The sequence below is a fragment of the Cucurbita maxima genome, unplaced genomic scaffold (assembly GCF_002738345.1).
Source record: "Cucurbita maxima cultivar Rimu unplaced genomic scaffold, Cmax_1.0 Cma_Scf00019, whole genome shotgun sequence".
In the NCBI taxonomy this organism is placed as follows: Eukaryota; Viridiplantae; Streptophyta; class Magnoliopsida; order Cucurbitales; family Cucurbitaceae; genus Cucurbita; species Cucurbita maxima.
The window spans coordinates 4006246-4022955 of record NW_019272035.1 but is presented as its reverse complement, the minus strand read 5'-3'; the positions used below and the strand labels follow the sequence as shown (position 1 = coordinate 4022955).

General features: G+C 39.6%; 2 non-coding genes across 2 annotated transcripts; one reads left to right on the top strand and one right to left on the bottom strand.

Annotated features, from left to right (window-relative positions):
- Window positions 1-628: 628 nt before the first annotated feature.
- TRNAS-GCU lies at window positions 629-700 on the bottom strand. The gene has a single exon. It is a non-coding gene; the product is annotated as a tRNA-Ser (tRNA).
- Window positions 701-15576: 14876 nt separating this feature from the next.
- Window positions 15577-15648, top strand: TRNAN-AUU. The gene has a single exon. It is a non-coding gene; the product is annotated as a tRNA-Asn (tRNA).
- Window positions 15649-16710: the final 1062 nt, after the last annotated feature.

The following is a 16710-nucleotide window of genomic DNA, read 5'->3' as shown; positions in this document are numbered from 1 at the left end:
GAGTTATTTCGAAAGTCAGGCTCTTCCGCTGAGCTGCGAGTCTACCCTTCTCGAGAGCCTACTTAAATAGCTTACATTTACCAAGCCTAGTATACAAAAAGAGGGCTACAACAAGCAAGCTTTCCCCCTTTCTTTGTTCTGGGTCGCGCCTCACCGCAGGCACTGAATGAATGAAATGAGTGGAGATCTTCCTTCCCCCCTTATTATCAAGAACTTCGTTGCCACTAGTTAGAAGCTAATTTAGACCATCCCACACCCAAAAAAAAAAATCAGAGCCTAAACTAAAGAGAAGAGAGTTCAGTCTACAAGAAGCTGGCAGAGCTTTAGCCATTGCCCTACATCTATCGAGACTACCTAAATCGTCACCCTGTTTTTTCCTTCTTTGAATTCCACTTCCTTCTTTGAATGACACTAGTGGAATTGTCTTCCCATTCATTCCCAGTGGATCCTCTTCTTCTCCCTAAGAATGATCCTTCTTCTCCCTAAGAGAATGAACCCAATTTTTCTATACGAGAGTGAGGAATCAAAACGAACAACTTCCCACTTTTGATGTCCCACGATTCTTCCCGTTTAGAAACTCAGGAGAAGGACAGGGGTCTCTAGGTCAAAAAAGCAAGAACTCTAAATTCTCCTCAAGTAGGATTTGAACCGACAACCAATCAATTAGCAGTCGACCGCTCTACCACTAAGTTACTGAGGAACAACCAACTTAAGGAAGCCCACTCTCATTGTTTGGACCAACTTCTAACCGAATAAAAAAGGGAAAGGGGTGAGTCACTCTTTTTCACATACATTGGGAGAAAAGGTTACAATAGCAAGCCCCGGCTGGAGAGCCTCCAAGACAAGGGGGCGGCGGTCAACCATCCACTCTCATGATTCATATGGATCAATCGTCCTACCAGTTCGCTAAGTAGACTCACTCTACCGAGTGGCAACAAAGGTTGAAACTATTCCTTCCAAAAACAAAGGACCTACTTCTCATCCTAGGAGTTAGCAGGTATGAAAGAGTCTCCTCTCTCTCTCTCTCTGAGTTTTGACTACTAAGTAGCACTTCTACTATTCTATAATGGAATTGATTCTGGTCAAACTGAAAAAGTCCACTATTATTAGTAAGCTAGCGCGCCCCCCTTTCCTTCTTTATCAAAGTCGACGTTTCTCGCTTGTTAGTCCGACCTTTTTGGATATTTGAAGAAGGCAGGTTTGGAACCCTATCCAAGGGAAAGGTGCTGGTCTCGATCTCGCTTGGTGGTGCCCTTCTTGATGATTGTTGACTCAACATGGATTTCGTGCTTGAGTTGGGGGGCCCTCCCTCCATCTATAGAGTCAAGTAATTCGCTATCGACAATTTTTCCGTCCTCATGCCATGCTTCTTCTTTCTCCAAATCGGTTCCTAATGTTAGTCAATCAAGATTCGCCATCAAAAAAGGGTTAGGTTAAACCAAGCCATCCGGTCTCGTCATTCACCTCCCCCGTCCATCGATAACAGGAGTACGCATCAGCACATATCGAACGAAAAAAGCGTGAATCCTGGATTCTCTTCCTTAATCAAAATGTCAAGCAATTTCTCCCTATTAATTTGGTCAAAGTCTCCACGGGGCCCTCTACGTGGAGGTGCACCATGTTGATAGGAGAAAAGACAAGATTGTACATGTCCTCGAAGGCTGCATTCATGACAATCATCACTAGTTTCTCCCTCATTTCTTCTTTTTTCTCTTAAATAAGGGCTATCCATTGAGTAAAGGGAGGTTTTGCTACAGTGATTCAAGCGGTTGGTATCCTCTTCCTCTTCGAGAGTTGCGGGTCTTTCTGCATGAGTGGTAGCTCATGCTCAAAACTCCTCATACACGAGTCCTAGTCATTGTGCAGCGGTCTATTTTTCGGCTTCGCTTGCGCGATGATGATTGGTTTCATTCATCCTCGACCTTAATGAAATTGAGTATTCCAGTCAGTCAAGCGGTTAGGGTTCTCGGCAAGTTCCTGTTCGCCTGCCCGCTCCCTAAGAGTCCATTAGTGGGTAGGGTGGTAAACTGATAAGGCGCCCGCCTCCTCTTCAGACGTGTCCTTGACAACTTGGCGGTTGTTCGGTCTCCACTTTTGGGGCCAGAATCACTTGGTTGCTGGGGTTTCTTCCTTTTCCTCAACCAAAACGAAAAAGGTTATTTGTGTCAGCCTGGTCTAAGATTTGGTTATGAGCTGGCTAGACAAAGAAAGATGGATTGAAGGTCAGATAAATTGAAGTGAAAGTGGCACCGGACCTTCGATCGGCCATGGGGCGTATTCTACCCTTACCGAATTCATTCTATGGAAGCGTTACGTAGAAAGCTCCTTCTCATGTATCTTCCATTTCTTTTGTTTTTAGAAGTTCTAGAATGTTGTCTTTTTATTTCCTTTGTTGGGAAGCCCCCTTTGATTAATGATCGCTCCGTGCAGCCTGCTACTCCCCGAGGCCAAGGACGGGGTCGAACCGTCATTCAAGGATTTGCAGTCCGATACATTTCCATTATGTTACCTAGCCAAACCCCACCAGCTCATGTGCCAAAGTCAAACGGTTGTTCTTCCTTCCCCGCTCCCTCTTTTTCTAGATATGCAGTGGCGGGCGGAGCACTCCAGATGACCGGCGGCGGGTTACCATAGAAGAGGGGACAACTTCTTTCTCCCTTGCTCTATTTTCCTTTGATGATTGAAAGTAGCAAGCCACTCCATTACTAGTTAGTACAGAGGCAAGATAGATAGAAGGTAGCTCATCCAGCCCAGCGAGCGGATCCATTGTTTATGCAGCAGTGCAATGCAGCTGAAAAAGGTAAGCTCCTTTTTATTTATTAGTAAGGGTATAGGTTGGGGAAAACTCCAAAACTAGGGTTCCAAAAAGCTGACCTTAGAAAGAATATCTATTTTCGAAAAGGGCACCCCTACGAGACCGCTAAACTACAAGCTAGCGCGCAACAGCTTTTCCACCGTTGTTGCTTGCAACTTGCAGGCTCGAAAATCTCTCTTTTGCCTCTTCTCCATGTCTCCATTTGATTTGCTTCTTCTTTCGCACAAGCGCTTGGTTTGCCCCTTGTTGTCTTGCATTTTGTGATCCGGAGCTTTAGTCTACCTTTTGCGTCTCGTCGTGATCCGATGTGGATTTCCGATTGAAATGTTAGCTCCAGGTTTTGGGCGACCCATCTGGTGGGGGCAGCTATCACTGTTGGAAGACCCTGTGTTCGGTTGCGTACTCCCCATCAGCGTATCTCACACTCCCCGGATTTTGGCTTTCATCTATCATTTTCTTTTCCTGCATTTTTCTTTCGAGATATAGGTCGGCTTCATGCATCTCGATGTTTGTCGGGGGTGCTCCTGAGGTATGCCCTTCCAGTGGGTTGTTCTCTTCTCTGTCTTTTCCATCCAGTGCCCACATAGCGTCAGAAAATCTGCGTCTTCGATCTCTCTTCGCAACGCAATATATCAGTCTCTTTCTCTCGGCATTTTTCTTTGAAATCATTGATTTCATATCGAGAAGCGATGTTCACTATTAAGCCTATGCCCATTCTTTTCAAGCTTGATTCTTCCCTTAACCTCGTTACACTGTTCGACTGAACTCGTTGGCTCTGCGATCTATTCGGTCGGAACCCGATTTGATAACCCTCTCTCATAGATTCCCTTAACCAAGTCATCGTCAGCAATCTATTCTTATCCCTTTGGCAAGTTCCTTTCTTGTCTTGCCCAAAAACTTTCTGTATTCTCATTGGCGAAAGACTCTCCTGCGGCAAGGTTTTACACATAGGGGCACTTTCTCTCGCTTGTTGTTAGTTCGTCTAGTGCCTTTCGGTTGTGTCCCGCCCCGTGGGTTAGCTTGGGTTAGATTTTGAAGTCTGGAAGGCATCCTTGTATTCTTTCAAAAGGTCCGTCATTCTTCTTCCATTAGACTTGATAATCCTTTTCTATGATCTTTGTTCCTTCTCTCTTCCAGTTCTCTCCCTAGACTAGATTTGACAGGGGCGGGGAATACCATTCTATTCTATCAATAACAAGAAGAAAGTAGCAATTCCGTTTCCAATGGTTTGAGCTTGGAAGCAACCTACTATCATCGATAGGCGAGAACAGACAGCTATTTATTGGCAGCTTCGCCTATCTATTCTATTATGGCCGGCTTAGAGACAGAAGAGGAAGACCATCATCCCTAGGTACGATCATAGCTTGATTCATTCATTGAACCTTAGGGATAACCATTAGCATTGAGGTCAATCACCACACCACCTATATAAGAAATACAACATTCCATTTCTTCTGCGAGAGTGCATGGTCAACACACACCTAACCTAATGCGCCTACGTTTCGCTTCCAGCCAATCCAACCACAACCTAACTAAACTAGCACGAGATTCTACAACCGAAACTACTGGTAGTCTTGAGGGGACTCCTTCTAAATAGTTAGCAGTACTGTGAAGGTGTTAATATAACACATGCAGAAGCAATTTGGATCTTAGGCACTTTTAGAACATCAATTATAGTAATAACTAGCATTTTCATAAGTATTAAAACTTAATGAGTTTGAATACTAATCTTTTGTAGTTCAAATTCCTTTTTCCTCACGAACCGGTTTTGAACCACCACTAGTGTCTTCTCCACTATCCTCCAGCCTTAGAACGGGATTGTGGAATCTAGTGAGTGACTAAACTTGGGAGGGAGTTTGTATATATGAAGAGAGTGTTTGTGAGAGATTTTTCTCAAGGTTTTTCAACAACAAGCACCCTTTCATGTATTATGATCAATTTGAGATCACCAAATTTTGACACTCAAAATTCAACTCAAATGTTTGGGATTATGTGGCAAGCATGCATGCTTGAGTTAACCAAATTTTGAAACTCAAAATTCCACTCAAGTTTGGAGGTTTATTTGGCAAGCATCAAGTTTGTTAAACCAAATTTTGACACCTCAAAATTCAACTAACATGGATTTTTTCATTAAATGAAGTCAACATTTTAACTTTCTTCATTTTGATTCAACAATCAATTTGAATTATTAATTTCAAATTAAAGTAATATTAAATGATTAATTAAACTATTTAATTAATATTTAATATTAATTCAAATGTCAATCCCAATTAATTCCAATGCATATTTGATTAAGATATTTAAATCTTATTTAAATATCTCAAATTCTCTCTTTTTGTTTAATTCGTAAATAAAACAAAAATGTTGTTAAATATATAGTATATATGTAGCGCATTCTCCCTAATTTGAATTCGACCACTTCGAACTCACTCACCACACTGTTATATGGTTTAGTCCGATATGAGCTAGCAGAGGAACCTAATGGACATATAGATCATGGGCTCCAACGATCCAAGATTAACCGGTTAAACTCATTAACCTTGTCAACCAACATTCGTTAACTACTAAGACATTCCACTATAGCCTAGTAGTTGCACTCCCCTCACTATAGATATATTTCTGTCCATTTGATATAACCATGATTAGTAAGTCGATCCTTCACAGGTTGTTCGTAACTAGAGCAGGTCAATTTACTGTTTTACCCCTGAAGTAACTTCTTGTTTCTTATGTCTCACTGATCCTCTAATGAACAATTGGTTTGTGGTCCAACCAGTAAACCGAATCCCTCTCAGGCCAATGAGAGGGTGTGGCCCCTTGTTCAAGACCTGGAGTCAGTACTTAAGGAACTACCTCTCTTCTATCCCTAAAAGTGGGTAGGAGTGAATTCCATCTTGCACCCCACGTCCCCAGCCATTTACCCAGTCTTACCCCTGAAACGGGAGGCCTATTGAGTCGGCGAACTTGAGCCAAGCTCACCCATGCAAATTTAAGGATAATTCCGAATAAACAGGAGTTCATGGTTAGCTCAGGATTAAGATCGAGTTACCTAGGTCATCGAATGAAAAGAAAATCAGTCTCAATAGTAAACGACATTATAAAGTGAATGATTTTCTTTATGGTCCGATCTTATGCAATACTCATTGCATAGGATGCCCCCACTCACATGTACAATTTTAGTGATCGCATTGTTTATATCATATACAAAAGTGGGCCGCATCCATAGTGTTCCCAGAATAAGGTACTCAACCTTATCCTTATACTATAGATCATTTTGACTATATACTTGAACTTGATCAACTCTTATGTCTCTACATATAGTTCAAGTAATCATACTATAGCCATAGTGTTCTTAGTTTATTGGATTTAGATTAATGATCGTAAAGTTCACTTTATTCAATAACAATCTTTATTGAATAAACAACAATAATAACTTTATTGAAAATAGAATATGTTTTTGTTTACAAACTATGAGTTTTAGGACATAAAACCCAACATATTGAACAAGCGAGTCATCGGTTCGGAGAAAGAAAAGGAACTCGCTTAACTCGCTAGGCCTTCGGAACAAAGAAAGGTGATTTTGTTCATGCTTTAGACGATCTGGCTAATTATATATACCACTCTAATATTCAAAACGAGACTAAAGGCGAACCTATAAAGAGGCCTGTTTTAGTGCGTTTACAAAGGTAACCGGTTGGTTGGTTAGGTGGACTTTGACTTTTGAAACGGTTGGACCGGGAATGAAAAACGTCTGCTAACGCCTTTTGGCTAAGATCTTTTTTAGATCAGTAGCAATGAATGTCTTGTATCTATCTTGTATCTATGAAGAAAGATTTCTCCCCGCGTTCATACCCTGAATGCTATACCTTTCTGAAGGCGATTCTCTCGCGAATCGCGCATAGTTCCGTTTGCTAGAGAAATGTCTGTGATCCACTTTGTATAGTGAAAGATTTCATGGCTGACGTCTAACTGGCACGAATATGCCGACATGAAAAGAGTTCCCCGCGAAGCATTTTTCATTCATCCTCGGACGTTCTGTTCGATTCCAACGCTTGCGTTCTCATGTCCGGAACCCTCGCAATTTATTGGGAAAAAGAGCGAAAGCGAGAAAGATGGATTGTTATCCGAAATCGAAAGGAATTCCTCGGGGATTGCCTGCCTTCTAATAGATGTTCTATCTTTCAAACATCCAATCCATTGATAATAAGAAAAACGAGTGATTGCTAGTCAGCTTTCATTTTTGGAAATAGATAGAAAGGGATAGGGGCTGAGGCTCTTCAGGCTTTACAACTTGCTTCAATTAGGGAATGGCATGGATCAATGCGGTTCTGCAGCGTCCTCCAACTTGTTGTCTGCTCCTTTCTTTTCTGGACAGGAAGATGCGAATTGCAATGGCCTTCCCACCACGCGAAGTTCAAACCTCACCAGAGAGAGAGAAGCGAATTGAAACCCGGTCTCAAATCCCTTCGCAATCAAAGGTGAAAGCGGGAAAAAGATGACTTAACCCTTTTTTTCTTGTCAGCTTGGAAGGAGTAGGGGCTTTCTCGCCATACGCACCCATACATACATTACACCAATTGTGGCTGGCCCAATAGTTTCTAGAATGCTGTTGTCAGTTGATCTAGCGAGGCATCCGCCTACTAATACGCGCATTGGAGCTCTTCGCTTGATCGGGTCGCTTGTAAATCGTTGTTTTAGTGGCTTATTTCTAACACCCCCTTACTAGATCAAACAAATAAAGCTCCATTGAATGAATAAACTTCTCCCTCCCGAACAAGGGTCAATCAATGGTTCGTTGCTAAGCCTATCTCAGTGATGTTCAAAACCGTGAAAATCGTGCTAATTTCATTCATTCAAATATGGTAGGGGCGGAAGGCATTTCCTTCTTGATTTTGCTTTGTTAAAGACCTATCTATCATTGAACTAACTGATATCTAATCCGAGAATTAGGGGATTAGTGAGTTTGGGCCTGTGTTCTGGTTGTGCAAGATGGTGGAGATGCAGTTGTGCTTTGTCGTAGTCTTTCTATTTGATTGTTGTGGTTGTGTGTTTCGAGATTGCCGCGAGGTTACCTCATTATTCAGGAATCCCTAGTTTTCCTCTTTGAGGTTGATTGAATCTCTCCTTATTCGATTGTAGGTCTACTTCACATGGATCCCCCGCCTCATTTGAGTGCTGCTTTTTTCTGATCTTGATCCGGGTTCCTAAATTTCTCATTAGAATATCTTTCATTATCTTGAACTTGATAGTGAAGGTTTCGAAATGGACTTTTTCTTCTTTTCTTTTTCGGTATGCTGCTCCGCGATTAAGGAGCGAAAGAACCAACAAGTGGGATGTGATGATGTCAGAATTTGCACCTATTTGTATCTATTTAGTGATCAGTCTGCTAGTTTCTTTGATCCCACTCAGTCTTCCTTTTCCATTTGCTTCCAATAGTTCAACCTATCAAGAGAAATTGTCGGCCTATGAATGTGGTTTCGATCCTTCCGGTGATGCCAAAAGTTGTTGCAATATACAATTTTATCTTGTTTTCATTTTATTTATTATCCTTGATTCGGAAGTCACCTTTTCTTTTCCTTGGGCAGTACCTCTCAACAAGATTGATCTGTTTGGATCTTGGTCCATGATGGCCTTTTTATTTATTTTGACGATTGGATTTCTCTATGAATGGAAAAGGGGTGCTTTGGATCGGGAGTAATCACTAGTGAGAGGGAAAAAAGAAAGAGGGGGGAAGGACAAAGGAAAGAGCGATGCCTACATTAAATCAATTGATTCGTCGTCATGGTAGAGAAGAAAAACGGCGCACGGACCATACTCGAGCTTCAGATCAATGTCCCTAGAAGCAAGGAGTATGCCCCCATCTTTCAACGAGAACACTGAAAAAACCTAATTCAGCTCCACGTAAGATAGCCAAAGTACGGTTGAGCAATCGACATGATATATTTGCTCACATTCTGGGCGAAGGTCATAATTTGTAGGAACATTCTATGTCTTAATAAAAGGAGGTAGAGTGAAAGATTCGCCAGGTGTGAAATCCCATTGTATTTGAGGAGTCAAGGATTTGCTGGGAATTCCGGATCGAAGAAGAGGAAGAACTAAATATGGTGCAGAAAAACCTAAATCCAAATGAATGGAAGATGCTTCCTTCACTTCTTTTTCTCGGTCAGTAGAGGGAAGGGGAACAACCAACCACAATGTTACCTGCTTTAATTAGTAGCTTACCGGGGTAGTAATAGATTAGGCAGACAGAAAGTAAGAGATTCAATGGGTGCTGGCATTTCATCCCTTGGTGGCCCTAAGCATACCAAATCCCATTCTTCTAAAGACCTCATGTCTAACTATTCATACTCCCTTCTCAAGCTTTCCTGAATGGCTTATCGCTGCTCGGGTTTCTGACTATGAAAGAATAAATAAAGAGGTGTAGGAGTTCAAGGGTCAGAGAAAGAAGTTAAGGGTCAGGTTACGGCAGAGAAAGAGAAGAAATAGTGAAACCAAACCGAGTAAGCAAACAAACAGACAGAGCTTTACCGAATAAAAGAATAAAGAGGTGTATAGGAGTTAAGGTAGGTAATAAATAAGGAGAATCAATCTATCTTGCGTTCAGTCTCACGAATCTTGTCTTGCAGTCTTTACTTGTTCAAGAAGGTAAGGGAATAATCAAAAAGAGTATAAGGTTCGGGATTGAATGAATTTACTCCACACCCAGTAAAGGGATATCCGAGTCTGATTCTTTCTACGGAGCCCTTCTGAATGACCTTTCATTGAGTCTGCTACACTAGCCAAGAAAGAGTGTATTAGACTCTATTCACCCGTGGAGGAAGAATTAAAAAAGAGAAAGGTATTGCTACTAAGAAATAGTTGCTCGTTCATAAATGAAGTTGACCACTTCTTCTTAGTCTTGCTACACTACACGACACGAAGTTGAAGCAGACACGGTCTTCAGTCGACTGAACAAGTGATTCACCATATGGAAATAAGAAAAAAAGGAGATAAGAGTCTCGCTCAGGTGGCTCCCGCAAGGTAAGGTAATGACTTCAAACTCAAACAAAGAACGTTCTTCTCCAAGGCGCATGAGTCAAAGAAAATGTTGTATCTATCTAATGCAAGACCCGTCGATAAGCTAAGGCTACGAGCGGATCATTAGGTCCGCCTGGTTGGGCTCAACCTCAGAGAATTGAGTGAACAGGAAAGGGAGGACGTCGGCTAATCTCTTCCAAGGAGTATCGGGGGGTGGAACGGCAAATGAACCTTTTTGAGGCTCGGGCCGAAGAGCTAAAGCAAAAGGCCGCCGAGCTCGTTCATCCTCGTTCCATTCCAGTGGATGAAGAGTCAGATGTGGGGCTGGCAATCAATCTTCTCTTGGAGAAGAAGAGAGAGAGGCGACCTCAGATTCCTCCCCAGGGCGATGAAGGCGATTGAGAATGGCAAAAGCCGCTTTTAGAAAGCCTTCCTTTCTCCTTGAACTCAAAGGATTAAACCCGAACACTACCTGCGGACGATTCCACAATGTAGAGCTTCAATCAATAGGCCATTTTCATCGGATTTTCTCCTCAGCAATGCCCACTCCCATGCCTTTCTTGGTTGGACCAACCCAACCGGCTATTTCAGACAAGTTTTTCTTCATTTTTAGAGCAAGAAGCGGAACTACAGGGATGAAATGAAAAGTGTTTCTTACGATTACACCCAACAACCCACTTGAGCAATTTGCCATTCTCCCATTGTTTCCTATGAATATAACCTAAATGTCTAATAGAGGCCACAATTATGGTCCAAGTAATAAATGCCCAAGTTTCTTTTGGATCCCAATTCCAATACGATCCCCATGTCTCATTAGCCCATACGGCCCTTGAAAGAATACCTATGCTTAAAAAGATAAACCCTAGACTAAGTTCTCTTCCTTCATGTATTGGAATCAAAGGAAAATAACGCATTTAATAAATGATGATTGTTTGTTTTTACCAAGAATTCTTATAGATTGAGTTTGGAAATGGAATCACTCTGACTTGCATCATTAACCAATGAGATTGGAGAGCGGGAACTCATAATGGGAATTGATGCATTTCAGTTAAAAAACCTGAAGTAGCAAAACCTTGGGGAAAAATAGTACTTGGTGCAGTTATTGAGCTTAAATAGTTTAATAATGGAGAAACCCCATGAAAGAAATAGTAATGATTCATATAAATCACTTAATGGTAAATGCTTCAAATAAATCCAACGAGTAACTAATAATCCTGTTATACAGAAAAAAGTAGCTATCATGCCCTTCCTTTTCTGACGAAGCATAGAGTCCTACGGTTTCATCGACTAATAAGGTTATCAAATTCATTGTTTAATGATTCGTAATGAATTTAATACAAATCAGTCTGATTTTACTGGATCCACTTGTAGACTGGCTTTTATGATTGATACCAAAATGAAATAGTGTTTTTCGTCTAATTATTCATTCCTTCTTGCTCTTTAGCAGGAAATTTGTGTAAGGCATACTATCTAATAATAATAAAGAAAACTAGCAGTTTCTATATTGGATATTCTAATTTGTTAGTAACTGATTCTTTTGAAAAGAGATAAGAGCGGGTGAATCAGACAAATGAATTAGGAATTCAATATACTTGTTTTATGGAATATATGTTATCAATATTCATGAATCATACCTTTCATCTCACTTTCAATTCCTATCTTAATAGGAGTGGGACTTCTACTTTCTTTTTCCGACCGAACCAAAACCCTCGACGTATGTACTCTTTTCCGAGTATTTGATTGTCTAGTATAGTTATGATTTTTTTCAGTTTATCCATCGATCTATTGATCAAATAAATAGTAGTTATATCTATCCATATGTATGGTCTTGGACTATCAATAATGCTTTTTCTTTAGAGTTGGGTTACTTTACTTGAACGATCCACTTACTTGTATTATGTCAATATTAATCACGATGGAATTATGGTTCTTATTTAAAGTAACAATTATATGTCTCACGATCAAGGATATTTGAGAGCGGATATGAGTTTGTTCAATAAGTCAATGTTGGGATTAGTTACTGAATTTGATCCAAAATTCTCTTTTTTGAGAATTGGTTGGAATGTGGTCTTATCTATTAATAGGGTTTTGGTTCACTCCCCCTACTGCTGCATCAAATGCTTGTCAAAAGGTATTTGTAACTAATTGCGTGGTGGATTTGGGTTTATTTCTTATTAGGGATTTTAGGTCTTTATTGGACAACAGGAAGTTATGCATTTGGGGATTGATTTCTAATAATGAGGTGAATTTCTTATTTGTTACTTTGTGCGCCGTCCTTCCTATTATTTGCAGGTGCAGTTGCTAAATCCGCTCAATTTCATCTTCATGTATGGTTACCTGATGCTATGGAGGGTCCTACCCCGATTTCGGCTCTTGTACATGCTGCTACGATGGTAGGGGAAGTTTTCTTATCGCTCGGCTTCTTCCGCTTTTTATTGTAATACCTTACATCATGAATCTAATAGCTAGGGATAATAACAGTACTATATTGGAGCTACTTTAGCTCTTGCTCAAAAAGAGATTAAGAGAAGTTTAGCCAGCCTATTCTACAATGTCTCAATTGGGTTATATGTATGAAGTTACCTGCTTTGGGTATAGGGTCTTATCGAGCTGCTCTTTACTTCATTGGATTACTCATGCTTATTCTAAAGCTTTGTTGTTTTTAGGATCTGGGTCCATTCATTATTCACTTAATGGAATCTTTTGTTAGATATTCTCCCGATAAAAGTCAGAATATGGTCATTATCATTATGGGGGGTTTAACCATGAGCCAATTTCAAAAAATGTTTTTTGATTAGGTACCCTTTCTCTCTCTTTGTTGTATTCCACCCCTTGCCTGCTTTTGGTCCAAAGATGAAATTCTTAATGATAGTTGGTTGTATTCACTGATTTTCACAATAATAGCCTGTTCCACACTCCAGGATTAACAACATTTTATATGTTTCCTATCTACTTACTGACTTTTGAGGGACATTTAAACATTTTCAAATAGTGGAAAAACAAATAATTCTCTCTATTCAATATCATTATGGGGTAAAAAAGGATAAAAAAGAATAAACAAACACTTTCCCTTCTTATTACTATTAACTAATAATAATCAAAGGTCTTCTTCTTTGGAAAAAAACAGCATATCAAATTGAGAGTAAGTAATCTAACAAAAATGATGCATCCTTTTGTGAGTATTCCATATTTTTGTACTAAGACTAGTTTTTCGTATCCTTATGAATCAGATAATACGATGCTATTTTCGATCTTTGTCTTATCCCTATTTACTTTCTTTGTTGGAGTCATAGGAATTCCATTCACTCAATTCAATCACGAAGCTATTGAGTTGAATATATTAGACAAATGGTTAACTCCGTCTATAAACTTGTTGCATGAAAGTTCAACAGATTCTTCAAATTGGTATTGGCATGAGTGAAAAATGCAACCTTTTCTGTCAGTATAGCTTATTTCGGAATATTTATAGGGTCTTTCTTCTATAAGATCTTTACTAAATTGGGTTAGGGTCATATAATCGTGGTTACATAGATACTTTTTATAGAATATACTTAATTGGGGGCATAAGAGTATTAGCTGAATTCACTTCTTTTTTTTATGGGGAATTGATGGAATTACCATTGCGGGGTATTATGAATTTGTTTGTCGCAGAAAGTATGAAAATAGTCACATAGAGGGGTTTCAAACCAGAAGATATCTTTTTCGTCGGTATCTAAATCTAACAGCATTTTGTCATTTTCTTTATTTACATCCGGGCAGAGGTTAAGAAGTTTCATAAATAGGTCTTTTTCTCTTTTGTTTGATAGCGTGTCCTTTTAAAGTAGAATTCATCCTTTGTTTTTTCCTTTCCAGTCAATCTGTCTCATTCATCTTACGTTTCATCGATTTTATCTGGATTCTCCTTTTCTTCCGAAACAAAGGGAAGGAGAAGTATCTTCTTCGGTAGATCCCTCTTGTTCCTGTTTAGTCCCCTTCGTTTCTTTTAGTTTCTTATTCATAATAGGTGAAGGTATTCCGCCTAAATAGTAGACACAGGTAATAAGAGAATACTAAAGATTCGAGCCATAGAATTTCTCAATTCTGACCGAAGGTACTTATTAGATCTACATAGAATTCTTTTTCTATAGCAAGGCTAATATCAATCCAACCCATTGAATGAAGAAAATGTGACCAATTAACCAACCAACAAAATGACTTCTTACAAAGAACATCTTGTTGTTGCATCGAAAATAGAAATCTTGACTAATCTGACTAACATTGAACTTGGTAAAATGAAATGGTTGAATAATAAATGATGATGATATGGAAAATCAACCCAAGGGAAAGTATGGAACGGATTACCTTGATGATCAAGATCAAGAGTAAAGAAAACTCGTTTCTAAACTCGTGATTCGAATCACTCCATAAGAGGTTTGATCAATACCACTTGAATGACTCTACATGCAAGTTCTAAACTCAAGAATTTGCAAAGAAAGTTTAGCTCTCAACAAAGCTAAAATAGAAATTCTATTCTTAATTCCAAAATCTATGTCTATTCAAAGAAAAGAAGAGCCCTTACAACCTTAACCTATGTGATATATAGCTCCCAAATTAAATGGACTAGTAAATGAAAAATACCCATAACCTCCATATTAAAATGACTAGTTAATGGTGGAATATAGTAACTTATGTGGGTTACAACATAACCTTAACTTCTATATTTAAAACTAGCTTAAATATGACAAACAAATATTTAAACTATAATTAAATAATGCAATTAATAAAATGTGCTTATTGACTCATCCTTGGACTAGTTTCAGAAATTCAGCGGAGTTCATTAAATGCAACTTAAAGTGCATTTAATTCATCTCTTTCTTGAAGCTCAACTTTGCACAACATATAAGGGAGGTCTCCAGCGTCTTCTAGAATTTCCTTTGATGAGCTTACCATAGCTTGAATATAACTGTATAAGGTTTGTTGTAGCTTCTTAGCTCTCGTCCTTGTAATTGGACCTTGAGGTATGGAAATTCCTTGGTCGTGGTTCATATCAGATGAGATTATGAGGGAATACACATTGAATGCTAAGATTATGCTCTGGTAGTAGATCCATAATAAAAAAAGTGTTCGTGAGATTGTTACAGAAGAAATGAAACAAAAGATACGGTAGAGCAAGGACAGTTATGGTATGAGGTCTACCCAATGCTAGATGCAGATAGAGGCGCATAATAGATCGATATGAACTGAGCTGTCCCATAATCAAACCTAACCTGTTGTTGCTGATACTTTCTTCTCGGTTCCTTCTTCCATAACCCGAGCTCGGAGAAGGAAGAAATAAGAGGGCCCTATGGAGAATGTGGTCAGAAATCCATAATAGAGTCTGACCACAACCGACCGAATTGATTATCTTCATGCATAAGGATACTTAATAGATTACCTAGTAGAAAAGATTTGCAAATCATCACAAACCTCCTTATTTTCTATTTCAATTTCTGTGGATATATATATATTGCACTTTCCATATAGAAAGTGATAGACTAGAAACGACATCTCTTATCTTAATGACACCACAGGGATATTAAATGAATGGAATTAATTGGGATATGAATGGAATATAATGAAATAGAGCCACTTTGAGGTTCTTTATGAAATGAGGCATGGAACTAAGCCACTACGAAGAAGTTTAGGGAGTGACAAAGGAAACCTCAAGCTCATATTGGTCATAGGTTGAGAATGGGAATGAAATTCTCTAAAACCTAGTTTATTGTTGTTCCTCAGTAGCTCAGTGGTAGAGCGGTCGGCTATTAACGGATTGGTTGTAGGTTCGAATCCTACTTGAGTAGGTAACTCGTTCCGTTCCCTCTCCCTCTGTCTTTGTTTCTATTACATTCTATCTCATCGTATCAAATTCTGTTTTGCAATATTTGAGAATCACTGGCAATACCTCGGTGTAGGTTCGGGATAATCCTTTGTTACACAGTCTGGGTCTATTTACAACTAGCCAATTAAGAATTCCCATACTCATCTTTTCTCCCATCATAATTACCGCGAGCAAAGAGATTAATGACACGAACACATGGAACACATTTTTGCTATTCTAGTACTTGCTCCGCTATTCTACAGAGGCCTGGCTCAGGAAGAATTACGAGGCGTAAAACAAAATAAAAATGCTGATTCGGAGAGGGTATACTATATTGAATTTATAACAAAACCCCCTTAGCCCATTAACGAAAAAGAAAAAGATAAGGCCATTCCATTTCGACAAAAGACCCACACCCAAGTTCCATAGCTTTGGGTCCGCTATCCCGATCATGATTTTCCTACCCCCAGAGGGAAAAGTCCTTCCCTTTTTGGCCAGTTGTGGGCGAGGAGGGATTCAAACCCCCGACACCCTGGTTGTGCTCTAATCCTCTGAGCTACAGGCCCCACCCCGTCTCCACTGGATCTGTTCCTGGGGGTACCCTAAAAAAAGGAATCTTTCCTCTCCCCAGCCATTTGCTATTTCGAGTTAAGAATATAGATGTGAAAGCGCCTCTATAAGAACGGTGTGTTCCAAGGTGTGAAGTGAGAGAGAAGGGGTTTTGAATAAGATGACCTTTTCATTGTTAGTGTTTTTCCATATTGTTGAATATTGAAAAGTAATAAGAATTAGAGGGGTTAAGCTTTTTATCATCCTGACTTCGAGCTCTTGCAGGACCTCCCTACAGTATCGTCACCGCAGTAGAGTTTAACCACCAAGTTCGGGATAGATTGGTGTGGTTCCTCTACGTCTAGGACACCAGAATATCGAACCAGAAGAAAGGCATGAGAGAAAAGCATATTGGCTAGTGATTGTGAGGCCCCAATTCTTGACTGGAGAGGATACCAAAGGCCTCTGCCCTTCCATCCCTTGGATAGATAGAGAG